This window comes from Dasypus novemcinctus, chromosome 8, assembly GCF_030445035.2.
Source record: "Dasypus novemcinctus isolate mDasNov1 chromosome 8, mDasNov1.1.hap2, whole genome shotgun sequence".
NCBI lineage: Eukaryota > Metazoa > Chordata > Mammalia > Cingulata > Dasypodidae > Dasypus > Dasypus novemcinctus.
Window position 1 is genome coordinate 10699707 of NC_080680.1, and position 17119 is coordinate 10716825.

General features: G+C 47.5%; 1 protein-coding gene, 1 long non-coding RNA gene and 2 pseudogenes across 2 annotated transcripts in view; all 4 read left to right on the plus strand.

Annotated features, from left to right (window-relative positions):
• LOC139439479 (uncharacterized) overlaps positions 1–14149 on the plus strand; it is a 33082-nt gene extending 18933 nt beyond the window's left edge. The window contains exon 2 of the long non-coding RNA XR_011649346.1: positions 13865–14149. This is a non-coding gene — a long non-coding RNA (uncharacterized lncRNA). The remainder of the gene's footprint in view (positions 1–13864) is intronic.
• SHC3 (SHC adaptor protein 3) overlaps positions 1–17119 on the plus strand; it is a 183447-nt gene that overhangs the window by 72989 nt on the left and 93339 nt on the right. The window lies entirely within an intron of this gene.
• LOC139439421 (WW domain-binding protein 11-like) lies at positions 5017–6273 on the plus strand (annotated as a pseudogene).
• On the plus strand, positions 6275–7461 carry LOC139439422 (WW domain-binding protein 11 pseudogene; annotated as a pseudogene).

Genomic DNA, 17119 nt, shown 5'->3' on the forward strand with positions numbered 1-17119 from the left:
CCATCCCTTTCCTTTTAATCTGTGTCTTTAATTTAAAATGGGTTTCTTGCAGACAACATAGAATTGGTTTTCCTTTTTTCATCCACTCAATAATCTCTGTCTTTTAATTGGTGTATTTAGATCATTCGCATTTAAAGAGATTATTGATATAATTGGATTAATAGCTACCATATTTGTAACTATTTTCAACTGTTGCCCTTGTTCATTTCTTTTTTTTTTTTTTTTGGTCTTCCACTTTTTCTCTGCCTTCTATGATTTATGACTTCATTTTCTCTCCTCTCTTATATACCGGTTTTATTTCATTTAACATTTTTTCAGTGGCTGCTCTGGAGTTTGCAATATGCATTTCCAGCTAAACTAAGTCCACTTTCAAATAGCACTATACCATTTCTGTTCTTTCTCTCTTTCTTTTTCTGGTATTACCTGCATAATGTAGGTATCTTATAACAGAATATTTCCAATTTCTGCCTCCCATCCCTCATTACATTGCTTCACTTATCCATAAGCTATAATCACTCAATACATTACTGTTATTATTTTGAACAAATTATTGTCAATTAGATCAATTAAGAATAAGAAAAATAAAATATTTTAACTTCATTTATCCCTTCTTGAATGTTCTTCCTTTCTTTATGTAGAAACAAATTTCTGACCTATATCATTTCACTTCTCTCTGAATAACTTCTTTTAAAAGTTCTTGTAAGGCAGATCTGCTGGCAAATTACTCGATTTTTATTTATTTGAGAAAGCCTTCATTTCTCCTTCACTTTTGAAGAATAATTTCACTGGATACAGAATTATAGATTGGTGAATTTCAACACTAAATAATTCACTCTCTTCTATTCCTGCTTTCATGGTTTGTGAAGAGAAGTCCAATATAATTCATATCCTTGCTCATTTATTAGAAAGGTACTTTTTTCTCTTCCTCCTTTCAAGATTTTCTCTCTGTCCTCAATTTTCTGCAGTTTGAATATAATATGCTTATGTGTAGATTTTTTTGGTATTTATCCTGTTTCGTGTTCTCTGGGCTTCTGAGTCATTTGTTTTGGAAAATTCTGAGTCATTATTACTTCAAATATTCCTTCTGTTCTTTCTCTCTTTCTTCTCCTTCTGGTATTCCCATTACACATAATGTTATATCTTTCATAATTGTTTCATTCATGTGCATTTTTGAAACAATAATGCTCAGACTGTATATGAATGGCTGTTTTCACCTTTCATTCCTTTTATCACAAGCATTTTCTTGTCATTATAAGCTCTTCGTATTTATTGTTTATTATTGAAAAGTAACAGAACCTAAAGTGTCTCCAAATGCTGAGGGTTGAGCCAAGTTATCCTACAAAGCTGAGCTTTGCCTTTCCTTGAGAAGCTCAGGTTAAGGAGCTCCCCAGGGGCCCACAAGGACAGCAGTGCCTGGCAAGGACTAGTAGGGACTCATGGCCTAGCACATAGTAGGTGCTCAGTGTTTGTGGAAATCTTAAAATTTTCAGGAGTTGAAAGAAATAACTAAAACTGAAGCAGCAGAAAAAGCAAGCTGCTCATAATGCCAGCTCAGAAGATGTGGTTAATTAGACAAACTCCATGTGGAAAAGTTACGTTCTATCATTTTTCCTTTCTTTCTGCCTCCAGGGTTTTTTTTTTCAAATGAAAATTAGCACATCTGTAACTGCTTAACAGTATGGAAGCCACTTATTTCAGAAAACTCAACTTCGTTTGCTTGAGAATAATGTTTGGTATAATGTCCTTTCTCTTCAGGTTATAACATTAAAAAATGAAGATTTGTTAGCTTATTCAAAGATCCGCATCTCATAACTCCTTTTGAAGTCACGTCTTTAAACACTCAAAAGTAAATTCAATTAGCCAAGCTTCAATTTCCTGTAATTTAGTTAAATGTATTTTAATACCGAAAAAGATCAAAGAAGAGAGAGATTGTTATTGACTGATAAGTTTGCTGGTGCTTCCCCCTCCGTGGAGCTAGCTTGCGACGGGTCACTTTTTAAGCGAATGTGCCCAGCCCTCTGCCTGGACCCTCCTTCCCCTGCCTGGAACAGCAGCCATCAGGGCCCAGTGCTCGCTGCAGCGCCCCCGCCTGGAGGAGCTCCCAATGCCCGCCTATGCCCCTAGCTCCCGGCACCTGCCCTGATGGGGCTTCCCTTGCAGGCACTTGGGGCCACTCACTTCCCATCACCATCATCGTCTCCATGGCATTTTTATGAGGCTCGGGGCATTCCTTTCTTGTTTGCGTCTTTTCCAAGCAAAGCGATCTTCCTCCGAACGCATTCAGGGTGTCTTCTAGTCTGGCAGGACCCCCTTCTCCCACCTCTGTCCTCCTCCAAGACCCCTGCTGGCTCCTCGCCATTGGGCCTGGGGTTTTCGGACCCTGCCATTGAGGCATGGCTGTAGCAGCAAGCCCTTCCTTGCTGCCTCTGACTGCTCCTGTCCTAACTTGAAGGAGCTATTTTCTTAACAACCTGCCCTTCCAGGGAGATGGGGGAGAAAAGAAGTGAGTGAAGGAAAATAATTCCACATTGTAAGAAGGAATTGGGGGGAAGCAGATTTGGCCCAGTGGTTAGGGTGTCCGTCTACCACATGGGAGGTCCACAGTTCAAACCCCGGGCCTCCTTGACCCGTGTGGAGCTGACCCATGTGCAGTGTTGATGTGTGCAAGGAGTGTCGTGCCACACAGGGATGTCCCCGTGTGGGGGAGCCCCACGCGCAAGGAATACACCCCGTAAGGAGAGCCGCCCAGCGCTAAAGAAAGTGCAGCCTGCCCAGGAATGGCACCACACACACAGAGAGCTGACACAACAAGATGACTCAACAAAAAGACACACAGATTCCCATGCTGCTGACAACAACAGAAGTGGACAAAGAAAAGCACGCAGCAAATAGATGCAGAGCAGACAACTGGGGTGGAGGAAGGGGGAGGGGAAATAAATAAATCTTTTTAAAAAAAGAAGGAATTGGGAAGTGGCTATGGCTCAGGCATTTGGGCTCCTGCCTACCACCTGGGAGGTCCGTGGTTCAGTTCCCAGTGCCTCCTAAAGAAGACAGCAAGCTGGTGCAACTGGCATGCACAGCGAGCTGATGCAACAAGGTGATGCAACAAGAGACACAAGAAGAAAAACATAAGAGACACAATAAAGCAGGGAGCAGAGGTGGCTCAAGCAATTAAGCACCCCCCTTCCACATAGGAGCCCTAGGTTCAGTTCCTGGTGCCTCCTAAAGAAACAAGGAAGACAAACAGACACAACAAGGGCAATCAATGAGGGAGTGGGGAGAAATAAATAAAATAAATCTTTTTTTAAAAATGGGAATTACACTTTTAAAAAACGTTCATCGTTGGGTATGGTCAGAGGCTCAGACTGTTCTCCCTGGCATTCTTTCTTGTCCCTCCCACCTTGGGACCTGCAGAACAGTCCACTGGGGCAGGAGGTGGGGGGAGGCGGGAGGTGGGGGGTGGCAGGGAGGGGTTGGCCCTGGCCCTGGCTCAGCCTGCCCCTCGGGCAATCCTGTGTGTATTTGCTGAGGATGGAAACATGCACCTCAGCAGATTTTAGAAACAGAGCTTTACATCTTCCTGACACACCTTTCTCTTCATTTAAACAGCTCAGCTTCCCATTGCTTATTTACAGGTTACTCCTGGGAGGAAACACCAGGAATGTCACTAGTGTTTGCCCCTGGGGTGGAAGCCAGGCTCCGGGGACTGCCGTTCCTTAGGAGAGAAAATATAGAATTTACACCAGGGTTTCTCCCCCTCGGAATACTGACAGTAGAGGCTGGTAATTCTCTGTCACCCCTGGCCTCTACCTGCCCCCACCACGCCAACCAAACTTGCCTTCAGACTTCGCCGACTATTGCCCGGTTTTTAAAACCGCTACTCTACGCTAACCTTCACACCTTGAAAGTAAATTTTATCTCATTGTGGACGTCCTAAAAACATATTCACTAGAGAAATCTAAGTGTAAAAAAGTGGAGAAAAATTTCCCCTTAGATTTCACATATTTGCCGTCATACTTTATATAAAATTTGTGCCCTGCATTTTCCTCTTAAGTGTACTATTAAGTAATTGCGGTAATATAGTCATTTAATTTGATGTATGCATATATTACTACTCTGTCACTCCCCTTCCCCTATTTCATTCACCTAGTCTTAATGAAAATCAACTTCTGAGCCTTTCACATCTGGCGGGAGCCAAGCCAAAGTATAGACCTTGTGGGGTGGGCGTCGGAGGTGGGTGTGCATTGGGTGGGGCCTGCCTTACCTTCTTGGGCCTCTTGAGCCCCCCAAGGCACAAGCAAATTAGGATTTTCCAGTTTTCTGGGAATTGTGAATCATCTCTTGGCTTCTTAGGAGTGGGTAGCATTTTTGGCTGTTTGGTGAAGGAACTGCTTTCATCTGAATCTATTGCATCCATGTAGCACATTTGCGCCTGTCGTCGATTAGAACGGGGAGCTGGAGGCTCTGAAGTGTATGTGCCTAAATATGTGCCCTTTAGATTGTTTCCTCGCTGTGTTGCTTACATCTGAGCTGGCGCTCTCTTTCCTGTGGCCAGAGGCCCACAGAGCCTTTGGATAGCTGCAGAGAACAGGATGGGCCGAAGAATCTGCGCAGGTTGCCCAGGAGAAGCGTATTATCACCGAGGTTTGAAAGCCGCTCGGCTCCATTATTTACAGCTTCAGGCACAAGTCCTGTCGCTATAGGCACAGAAATGCGTCGCAAAATGCTGATGCATTGATGGGAAGTGCTGGACGTTTAATGGTGCCCAAACTGAAGGGGGAGATTAGACGTGCTCTGAATCCCCGGCGGCCCGTCCGTGCCCTGATGGGCTGGGCCCAGGAGGAGGGAGATGTGCTGGAGTTTTACATCAGGCGGCCACAAATGCCCCGTGACTGGGCACGCATCCCTCGGTGCCTGGCCTAACAGTGAAGGCCTTTTGCACTTGTGCGGTGCTTTGTTTTATGATCCCAAAGTCCCTTGACATGGGAGTTCCCATTTGATCTCTTGTGAGTGGTCATGATTCAAAAGCACCATGTGCCAAACTGCTTCTTCCTCCCAGCGCCGCCGCGCCCTGCAGCCAGCCTGCCCGGGATCCACCTCCCAGGTGCGCAACCCCACCTCGCTGCTGTGTGACCTCAGACAGCTTACCTAACCTCTCTGTCTTCATGTTCTCATCAGTAGAGTGCGGATCATGATGTTCCCTACCCTGTTAGAAAATTAATACTGTCAAAGGTAATAGAACAGGGCCAGGCACTTAGTAAACACCAGGAATATTCACTGTGGTTATTATTATTACTTTTAAGATCTTCCTGCTTTGGGCAACGACTTCTCCCGGACACGGGGATTAGAGTCACCGTCTTCCACCTCTGTGGCTTTTCCCTTGACGTGCCTCTTGGGGTCACACTTCCCTATTCCTCCTGGGCCTTCCTCGGCCTGGGCTCACCCCCCTCAAGGATGGAGTCTACCTTCGTCCTCTAAGAATCTGTTCAGGGAGGGCCGTGAGCTTTCAGGAGAGCAGTGGCTGAGCGGGGGGCCGCGGGGAAGACGCCCGCCAGGTGAAAGGGAGCAGGAGTCGCCCTACCCCACTGCCGGCAGCCCCGGAGCCTCAGCAGACGTGTTGTTTTTAAACACGATTTTAAACGTGGGACGGAGAGATGCATCATCCACGAAGAAGTGAAAACTCAGGAACCCCACAGACCAGGCTGGAAAGGAAGCTGGAAGAGAGAATTAAAGAGGAGCATACACAGCGCGTGGCAGCACGAGCTGCAGTTCTGAAAAGGGAGGCTCCCACGCAGATTATCTATGACATGGAGAAACTGGGTGAAATGAGGTAACCTTGTGCAAAAGCCACAGTTAAACGGGAGGGCGCGGAAAGACAAACGTCGAGCACTGCGTGAAACCCTTGAGCGTCTTCTACTCTACGGAAAGGGGAATCCAGGTAGTTACAAAGAATCCAGAAAGCTGGCAGGAGAATATGAACAGAAGAGGGCTCGACCCAGCCAGTCTCCTGACAATACCTGCTGGGAAAGCTCAGCGTGGAAGTGAGCGCTCCTCTGCCCTAAGCCTCGTGCTCCTTCGGCATCTCCACCCAGCCACGCCGCCTCAGTGCCCAGCCCACGGGCCCCCAGCTGGGGCAGCCCCTCCGTGTCCTCCTCTTGGACACGGGGCGCCGCGTGTGCCCCGGCGGGAAACCTCCCGGTCCGCCCAGGGCCGCCGCCTCCTCCCGGCTCGCAGACGTGCGGCTCTGTCCCGGCTCTTTGTCCTCGTAGGTGACATGCAGCCCCGACTGTGCTCCAGCACCAGCGAGGAGGGCAGCCGGCCCCTGGGCGTGGATCCGGAGGAGACTGGTGACCACCGACGACGGCGACTCCGGCCGGTCAGGGGGATGCGCTCGTGCAGCCCGATGACCGGGACAGAGACAACGATGAAGAAAAACAGGCCTGAGTGTACGATCTGCAGCTGTGCTGGACAACCAAGGGGGAAAAAATAGACGCGAGGGAGCCGACTCTTCAGGCCACGGTGCTTTGATTGGTGGGACAGGAAATCCCAGGGAGGGACGAGAAGGAGAGGAGTTCTCAGAGGCTGATGGTGCAGTTGATGCTGACGATTCCGAGGCAGGAGAGCAATCCTGTGCGTGGCGTAGAGGAGACCGTGCCTGGTGGCACATCTCCAGCTTCGTCACAGCAGCAGGCTCCCCCGCAGGCGGACCCCCCATGCCAGGACCACTGGGACCACCTCCAGGAGCTCTTCCATCCCTGAGACCACCTGGAGAGCTGCGCATTGGACCTTCACCCTGACTTACTTCCAGGACCACCACCGGGCAGAGCTGCTGACCCTGCCCCAGGCCCCACTCCCGGCCCTCCTCCTGGGGGATCTCCACCAGGGCCAGCCTCCCATTAGCCCTCCGCCTCGTCCTGGCATGCTGTGCCCCCCCTTCTTGCCCCCACTCGGACCTGCCCCATCCGGGCTTTTCCCACCGGCTCCCTTGCCAAACCCGGGGGTCTTAAGCGTCCCACCCAGCTCGACTCGGCCACCTGAGGCGGGCAATGCCAGGGCAGCGGCCACGGAGGCGAAAGCCACGGCAGCAGTCAGGGCCACGCCCAGGTCACCGGCCCCAGGGGGACGGACGTGGCTCCCTGCGTGCTCACAGCCCCGGGGGCCCGTCGGGAGAACCGAAGCGCTGCCGCCCCCAGAGGAAGGCAGAGGCAGCTCCTGCTGCGCCTCCTGCAGCCCCGGGGCTGGCGCTGCTGCCCCTGGCTCAGTGCAGACTCAGGGCCACACGTGTGGAGCTTTCATGAAAGGCATGAAAGGGCTTCTGTGGCCACTCCCGATGCCATCGCAGGCTTCTGTTCCCGTCGCTGGCTCACGGAAAAAGAGGCTCTTGTTCAGGAGAGGCGAAAGAGCGACTTCCACAGTCAGGGTGTTTTCTAATTTCCGTGCAGAGACTCAGCTCGACTTTAGCCTTGGTCAGAAGTCCCTGCATACAAGAGGGCATTTCATTCCGAATAGATAGATTATTGAAGGCATGCTAACATCCATTCCCTTTCATTTCTTCTCCATCTCCAGTTCTTTTGAAACATGTGACCAGGGAATCTTAGGGACCTATTTGTTTTCTCTCTCCTCTCCTTGTGCTGTGGGCATCGGAGTCGAGATTTCGGAAGAAATGGTTTATTTCACCCCTTGTTGACTTTTGTGTTTGTGTTATTTTGAATGCTTTATTGTAAATATTTTGTGATATGTTCCCGGCAGTGCAATGGATCATTATGTCATATCCTAATACAAAGCAGGATTTGTGGAAAGGAAATGTACTATTGTTTGATTCAAATTATTTCCCACTGATCTAAAAAAAAGAATTTGTTCAGCCCATTTCTCCAGTTGCTCCTAAAAATTGCCGTATTCCTTTCCTGAAATCACTTCCATCGTATTTTTCTTCAGCTTCAAAAGCTGCAATAGCTCCTACTTATACAGTAACTTACATCTCCATCCTGCTACCTGGTTTTCTTGGCTTTAGTTTTATTTTTGTCTTTGAATTAAAAAAATAATGCCTTGTGGTATAAAAATGCCTCTTGTATAGTGCACAAATCTTAAGTGTCTGGTTCATTGGAATTTTCTGTATGCATACACTAGAGTAACTCTTATTCGTATATTCGTGAAGGTTTTTCCAGAGAAACAGAACCAACGAGATAGGTGAGTATTCAGAGATTTACTGTAGGAATTGGCTCATGCAACCATGGAGTTTGACAAGTCTGCATTCCGTAGGGCAGGCCACAAGTTGGAAACTGGATAAGGGTGACCCTGAATTTCCTGAAAGAAACTACAAGTTGAAAACTCCGGTGAAAGTGAAGTTGAATTCCCCGAGAGAAGCTGACTGGCTGAAGGAGGCAGAAAATCCTCTGTGATTGCTGAAATCTTCAGTTCTTGCCTTAAGGTCTCCGATTGATTTGATCAGGAGAGAACCCTCCTTGCTAAAGGCAGTCTCCTTTGTTGGTTGTAGATGCAATCAGCTGTAGATGCAAATCAACTGACTAATGATTTAAATTCATCTATGAAATAACCTCATAATAACAATCAGACCAGTGCTTGCTTGACCTGACCAAGCAACTGGCCACCATAATTTAGCTAAGTGGACACATGAACTTAGCCATCACACTGATCAAGACATTGCACCAGCCCCCATAGAGCGCCCTGTGCCCCTTCCCAGTCACTACCCACCCTCAGCCCCCACCTGATCTCTTCCCTGATGATGGTGATCCACCAGTTTGCTTGTTCTTGAACTTCTCCTGACTAGGGGGATACAATGTTTTCTTGTGTCTGGCTTTTTTTTTCATCATCATTTTGTCCCAACTTCATTCATACTGTTATTTGTCTCAGTAGTTTTATTGTTGAATAGTGTTCCAGTGAGTGAAAATACCATGAAGCAGCTAGGAACGTTTCTGTGCCTGTCTTTTGGTGAACATATGCAGTAATTTCTTTCGGATATATACTTAGGTGTAGAATTGGTGGGCCATAGGTAGGCTATGTTTCCTGTTTCATTAAAAAGTTAAGGCTATAAATTTTCTCTAGCTTCACTGAGGTCTGGTTCCCATGTAATAAAGTAAGCCAATTTTAAGTGGACAGTTTGATGAGTGTTGGTACTTCTACATAGTCATTTGATTACCACCACAATCAAGATATAAAACTTTTCTATCACTCCCTCTCCACAGTACTTTCCATCACTATAATTTTGCCTTTTCTAGAGTTTCCTGTAAATGGAATCATACAGTGTGAGGTCTTTTGCAACTTCTTTCACTCATCGTAATGTTGTGCGTCATTTCAGTTGGAAAGTAAAATGGTTCGGGCACTTTGGAAAAACAGTTGGACTGTTTATCATAAAGTTAAACCTAAGTGTACCATATGGCTTCACAATAAAAACATATGTCCATACACAGTGTGTAAATGTTCGTCACAGAATTATTCATAATTAGACCCAAACTACAGGCTGCACAATTGTCCATGGATTTTCCTTACAAATATTGGTATATACACGCTGTAAATACTGTGCAGCCACAATGCGGAACGAACTACTGATGCAGGCAATAATAAGGACAATTTCTTGTTTTATTTTTAAAAAAGTTTTTTTCTTTTCTCTTTTTTAATTAAAACAGAATAGATGAATATTGTAATGGGTTGAACAGTAGAGTGGGAGAGAAAAAAAAGATGACGAAAGAGTCTCTCCATTCCCCTCACACTTAGAAGAGGTGAGGTGATCAGCGTTAATTTCTACATTGTTTTGTATTTGCATGCACACACGTACACACACACACAGCAGCCTCACCTCTTTTTTGGTAAAAGTGGGAATCTACCAGATCATTACTCCACAACTTGCTTTCTTCACATACAAATAGGAGATTGGTATCTAAATCTTTACTTTTAATATCTGCAAATTGTTATGGCTATACGGTAATTTAGTCAACGGTTGCCATTTTTGCTTAGTTTTCCTGGGAAAATGATGTTGTGCTGACTATAAAGGGCCTCTACCCTTAAGTGCTGAAGCTGATGCAATCTACTGACCAATGATGTAAATCCCTCTACAAAGCACCTCTCAGTCACCATCAGGCCAGTGCTCACGTGACCAAACCACTGGACTTCTCAGCCACGTTGGCAGGTGAACACCGGATGCTATTAATGTTGTTCTTATTTGCCAGTTTTGTGATCAACACAATAGTTAATGTTTTTGTTTCAGTTGTATGGTGTGTGCACCAGAAAGGTGAACCTGTATTTATTAGCTGATTTCATTTCCTCTTTCATGAATTGCCTGTTGATATCACTTGTCCATTTTTCTATTAGGTTCTTAATTTTCTTATCAATTAGTGGGAGCTTTTTGCTTATTTAGATGTGCTGGAAATATTTTGCCATACAATTAAAAAAATTTTTTTACTAGGGTGTATCTGTCAATTGTTCCTTTCTGGCTTGTAGTTTTCCCTCACCATAGGATTATACTAATAATCTTCTAATATTTTTATTTACTTTGCTTTTTACAATGGATTTTTAATTCACCTCTGTATTAGTCAGCCAAGAGGGGTGCTGATGCAAAATACCAGAAATCTGTTTGGCTTTTATAAAGAGTATTTATTTGGGGTAGAAGCTTACAGTTACCAGATCATAAAGCAGAAGTTACTTCCCTCACCAAAGTCTACTTCCGCATGTTGGAGCAAGATGGCTGCCGACATCTGGGAGGGTTCAGGCTTCCTGGGTTCCTCTCCTTCCAGGGCTGTTTCTCTCTGGACTCAGCACCTCTGCTCTCTCCACAAGGCCAGCTGTATACTTTCAGGCAAACAGCTTGTCTCTCTTCCTGGGACCTCTGCCTCTAGTGGAGTTTCTCTCCTTCTTCACACAGCTGCTCCTCTGTGTGCTTACTTCCCAGGCTCCAGCTCAAAACCCCAACCTCCCTTCTCTGCGGTGTGGTTTCTCCGTGAGTCTCCACCCCCTGGGGGTGTGTGCAAACTCAACACCCTACTGATGTGGCCCAATCAGAGCCTGTGCTCAGTTCAAAAAGATCTCATTAGGGTTGTAATTAAAATGGTTGAATTTATTAATGTGGGGAGAATTTGTATTTCAGAAATACTAAACCTTTATATCTGAGGACATCACATGGGTTTCCCTTTATTCTGATTTTCCATTTATGCTTTTTTTCATGAACTCCTTGTGTGCAGACCTGTGTATCGTATTGTGTTGTCTTTGGTGTGGCAGGGGCTTCTCTCCATCCCCCTTTATTCTCTTCCCCCCATTCCATTTGCTTATTGCTGTTAGAGGGGAAAGGGTCTTTCTTGTTCTGTCTACATTGCCAGATCCGCCTGTCGGGTCTCAGTCATTGCTTCCCTGCAAGTCTTTAAGAAGATAGCCCCTTCCTGTGTTTGTGGCACACCCATGTGGGGTTTTGGCCTGCTTTCTTGGGTTCTCCATTTTGGGTTCAGCTACAGGGAGCCCACGCTCAGGCCCCAGGAGCTGCACCCGCAGGTGCCTCCCAGTCCGCGGGGACCCAGCCCTCTCCCCACTATTGCTGGGTGCTTCGCTGGCGCTCCCCTTCTCCACCCCTCCTCAGTCTCCTTGGTCCCATCCAAGCCTTTCCCGCTCTGAGAAGCCTTCTGCTCCCCCAGGGGTGGTGAAGCAGCCTGGGGGACGCTCCTCCTTACCTAAATGCCCAGCCAGAAACCCGCCCGGGGATCTGCTCGCGCTCGGACAGAAACTGATTCCCCAGCTCGACTTGGCGCTGGGAGCCTCGTGGGACCTGCCTCGGAACGCTTTGCCGCGTGGCTGCTCTTTGGGTGGATATCGTCGTTCAGGGCTTCTCATCCCTCCATGTACTTAGGCCTGTTTTCTCACACCTCCTCTGAGCCCTCTGAGCGCAGGGGCTGGCTTTTCTCTTCGTGTGACCCCCTGTTCCCAGAGCCCCCAGAGCCGAAGCCGCAGAACCCGGAGGCGGCACCGCATGCGACAGGGGCGGGACTTGGCTCGAAGGCCAGCTTGGTGGTCCTTGGCAGCCTGCGCCCTCCTCGGCCTCTCGCGTCTACAGACGGGGCTCCTGTCCGCATCTGCCTCGCCGGAGAGATCAGATGACGTGCCTTGTGTGACGTGGGCCAGCCGGGCACCACGAGTCCTGTCTGCTGACCGTTCCTGCGCATGGGCCGGGATCATTTCCTTTAGATGGGCAGCTCTGTGTAGCATTTTCACAAGAGGAAGTGAGGGTACAGAGCTTGGGGCTAGAGGGAGTGTGGGGGCTCCTGCCCCACATTCCTTAACTGAGCCAGGCCCTTGACTCACAGAACAGTGCTCAGCCTGGAGCCTGGGAGCAGGCTCTGCCTTTTAGGAGCCGGGTGACCTTGGAGAAGTCGTTCACATCCGTGCCTCTCTGGGTGGTGGATACAGGGCTTATCAGCTGGGGTTACGGTGTGGACTGAATGAACTCATGTGTGTAAAGTCACAGCCTGTAGCAGTTTGAAATGGTTATGAATTCCAAAAATAGCTATTGGATAATGTTTGTGATCTGGTCTGTACCTCGGTGTGATTAAGTTATGATTAGGACTTTGATTGAGCCATGTCATTAGGGCATTGAACCCCCGGCCCTTGGCGGGTGGGGACTCACAGATAAAAGGCAGGGCAAAGGACAGAGTTGGGGGTTTCTGATGTTGGAGTTTGATGCTGAAGTCTCAAGCTGGAGCCTCAGGAAGTCAGCACACAGAGAAAAAAGAAGCCAGCCCCAGGAAGAGAGGACCTGAGCCAGGAGAAGAACACAGAGGAATACAGACCACTCCTTAGACACGGCAGAAACCCCAGGGAGAGACACAGCCCTTTACCTGATAGTCTCCAGCTGACCTTGTGGAGAGAGGCAAAGCCTAGAGAACCTCATAGTCTACAGCTGACCTTGTGGAGAAAACAGAGGAGCTGAGCCCAGAGGAACCCAGGAAGCCTGGACCCTTGCAGATGTTGGCAGCCATCTTGCTCCAAATAAACTTTGGTGAGGGAAGGAACTTATGCTTTATGGCCTGGTATCGGTAAGCTCCTACCCCAAATAAATACCCTTTATAAAAACCAACCCATTTCTGGTATTTTGCCTCAGCATCCCTTTGGCTGACTAATACACAGCCTTTGGAAAGACTCTAGGTGCTGGGAAAGCCTGCACTTTGTAGTCTGAAATACTTTCATTCCAATTTTGAAGCCACTGATGATGTGTGTTTCTGGGAATCGGAGTTGAATTCCTGAGTTGAATTCTGTTTATTTAATTTCCTCGCCCAAATGGGAACTTCCCTCCCACTTCTTCGGAGTGGTTGTCCAGTTGTGTGAGCATTGTGTGGCATCTCCGAGAGGACCATGCAGTCATCCCTTCAGCCTTGTCGCACGCGGTGCGTGTCTGCCCTTGTAGGTTTAGGGAGGTTTTCTCTTGGGAAGCCCCAAAACCGTCCTCCCAGCCCCTCTTGTGCCCTGTCGCCTCGCTGCTGTTTTCCTTTGAAATTCTATTTAGTATCTTCTCTTCTCCAATGAGCCCGTGGGCATTTCTTTTCACTCTATGTGGAAAAATATAAGTATAAACAGAAAGAAGCCAAAGTTAAGGACTAAGAAAGGTACAGGCAGCGTTTGCAGCTCTCTCTCTAGGTGGAGCTTTCCTGCAAGGAGCAGAGTGTGACCCACAAACAGAGAAGGGAAATAGACTTTGGAGGCAGATTTTGCTGGAGAACAGGGTCACTTAATTTTCACTTAATTTGTATTATTGTCTAAATGAATACTATGAGAAAGCGTTCCTCCCACACAAAGGCTTGAATATGATTCATATTTATTAGCAGTGAAAAACAAATCCAGCATGGTGGTTTTTTCCTCTCTTGTCTTGCAGACGTGTTCTCGCACAGAAAGATACTCCCAAGCGGACCCATGGAGAACAGTTCTGACAAGGCTGAAAGCACGTCCTGACACCTCTCGCCTGCGCCGGGATGTAACCTGCGCACACCTGAGCCCCGCCGCTCACCTGCCTTTGCTGTGCTGACTCTCCTTCCTCTGGCTGGCCGTCACCTCCTGTCCCCACTTCTCTGCCTTCCCGCTCTTCTCTGATGGAGCCTGCTCTATGGCATGCATTGTAGCCTTTCCCTGATATCAAATACATTTCTGGGGGGAAAATAGACCCACTGTGTCCACAGAGTGCTTATTTCTAGGAGTTCGTTCCTTGGTTTCTTGTATTCCATGCTGCTCGTCTTCTAGAGCTGGTTTATAATAAGCAGCTGTATTCGTCGTGTTAGTAATAAGATGGGTGACAGAGGAAGACTGTTTTGGATGGACATAGTGGGCCACCAGGAACAAGGCAGTGTGGGGAGCCACCTGGCTTTCCCTCCCCTTCTCTGCCCACTGGGGGCTCTGAGGAAGCCCTCATTTCCTCAGGGCTCCCCCACACCCTGGCCACCTGGCAGCTGCCCCAGCACAGGGAGGAGAGGCTCATAAAATGCCCCTACCCCCAAGACACTGGGAGGCTGGCCTGAGACCCCATTCCCGGGGCCCCTCAAAATGCAGCGTGGTGTCGCGAGAGTATTTGCTCTTATTAGCCCCAGAGTCTATTGCCAAATCAGTTACTGCTAACAGGGGCTTATGCTGAAAAAAAAAATCATGCTAATCAAGGAAATGTGATTTAGGTGCCTTCGGGTGAAAGACTAGGATTTGGTGTGCTGTTTTACTTTTTTTGCTTTTCTTATTTTTCAAAATTTTTTTTTTTTTAAGATTTATTTATTTATTTATTTAATTCCCCTCCCCTCCCCCGGTTGTCTGTTTTCTGTGTCTTTTTTGCTGCGTCTTGTTTTCTTTTGTCTGCTTCTGTTGTCGTCAGCGGCACGGGAAGTGTGGGCGGCGCCATTCCTCGGCAGGCTGCTCCCTCCTTCGCGCTGGGCGGCTCTCCTTATGGGTGCACTCCTTGCGCGTGGGGCTCCCCTACGCGGGGCACACCACTGTGTGGCACGGCACTCCTTGCACGCATCAGCACTGCGCATGGGCCAGCTCCACACAGGTCAAGGAGGCCCGGGGCTTGAACCACGGACCTCCCATGTGGTAGACGGACGCCCTAACCACTGGGCCAAAGTCCGTTTCCCTCAATTTTTATTTACCGTTTGTTTCTTTATGGCAGAAGTAGTATTAAATAGCCAATTAATATGATTTAGTTTTATTGGTTGTTTTAATTTCACCGTTACGTGTCTGACTTTGTCAAAGGATGCTTGATTGGAAAACAGGGGAATTAGTCTGAATTCCAGTTCTACCGTGGACTTTCTGAGAATGTTTGGAACCACATGTTGTGTCCATCCTTGTCCCTGGGCATTGCTGGGTGTGTGCACATGGAGGAACCTGCCTCGTGGCGACGAGAAGAGAATAAGGTTACCGGGGTAGCCCCTTAGCACAGACCCTGGCAAATTGTAGTAATAATGACAATGCTAATAATGGTGTTAATAAAAATCCAAAAATTGACTATTCAGTAGCCTGTGCTTACAAGCAGAGCTACTTATTTTCCTATAAGCTTCTGGCAACCATATGTTTCTTGGCAACAGGTTCCTATAAATGAATCAAATTGTGTCTGGAGCCAGAATTAGCTACCAGGACTTCTACAATTCTCTCTCTTTATATCTCTCTTTCTCTGTCTCTCGATACATATAAATTTTTAGGACCAGTTCATATGCTTCCATCAATAAAAGCTTTTCTTTCAATTCTTAGGTTTGAATATTGATGAATATAACTGTTAGAGGTTTGCAATAATTAACAAGCTGTAGCTCAGTTTCCCCTCTTACGCATTGGGAAAAGGCTAACCCCATCTTCCGTAAGCCTATGTGCCTAAGGACATTGCACTTCCCCACAGGTTAAATAAAGAAACCACATAAAGACAGTAGTAAAGGGAAATGGAAGATAAAATCCCTACCGATCAAAGAAACATCTGCTCCTGCAGCATGCCAAGAAACCATAACTCTCTAACCCACTATGTTCTAGTCACCATCAGGGAAAGTTTTCACCTCTGGGGCTTCCTGTTGGTCCCTGCGCCTCACTTGGACCGTCAGCCCCCTCCCACCAACTATCCTTTCCCCACCTAGGAAAGTTCTGTATAAATTCAAGTCCCCCCTTCCAGGAGTGGGCTGAAGTCTCTCTTCAGACCCCCTCTGTTGGGAGAGCTTCTCAATGAATCTTTCTTTATCTATAGTTATTTCAGTCTCCATGTCCCAGTGGGTGCCATATTTTCTCCAACAATAACATTAATAGTTATTAGTGTTTGCCCCATGCCAAATGCTAATCGATAGGTTTAGTCGTTAATCCCATTAAACAGACTGAGTGCAACCAAGTGAAGCAGTTTTCAAAGTCCTCCCGATGGAGGTGGCAGGGGCAGAATTCCCACCCATGCCCCTAACCAGTATCCTGTAGATCTGGGATGTGGACCCAGGGGAACAGAGGCTCTTACTGGGGAAGGAACTGATTGTCTCTTCCTTGACAGAGCTGATGGGTTGGAAGAATTTGGGAAGCATTTTACCATTCTGATGCCCTCAGGGTTGATCAAGCCCTGTGCCCTTATTTTGGAAAGTCCACTGGCGTCTTGGTGGGTGAGTGTGATGTTACCTTCTGGGGACTGTGTGCCTTTTCTGAAGCTAACTGCTGCAGAGCAAAGCCCACCACGGTTCCACCTGCTCTTTCATCCCCATCCATGACGTTGTGATCTGGGGTTCCTGGGTAGTACGTCAGCTTCACAACCTCCCAGGTCACGCTCATCCAAACCAGAACTGATGAGGAAAAGCGCCGCACACCGTGAAGCCTCAGCTAGTTTATGGTTGGTGGAGGAATCGTCGTTCTCCTTCTCCCTCCAGCTTACAGGAAACCAAGTGGATGGCTTGATTAAAAGCCCTTGTAGATAGAGTTCCCTGCAGCCAGGGGTCTTTCTGCTCATTCCCAACAGAGCGCCAGTTACCTCCCGCCCCCCTGCCTCTTTTCTCCTTGGATGTAGCAAACCCAAAATCTAGAGCCTGAGGATAGCAGATAAATGGGAGAACTTACATTTTTTCCTCACAATTTTTAGTTAAAATAGTCCAGAAATTTTCCAAAAACAGTTAACCATGGAACTTGATGAAAACTCATTCAG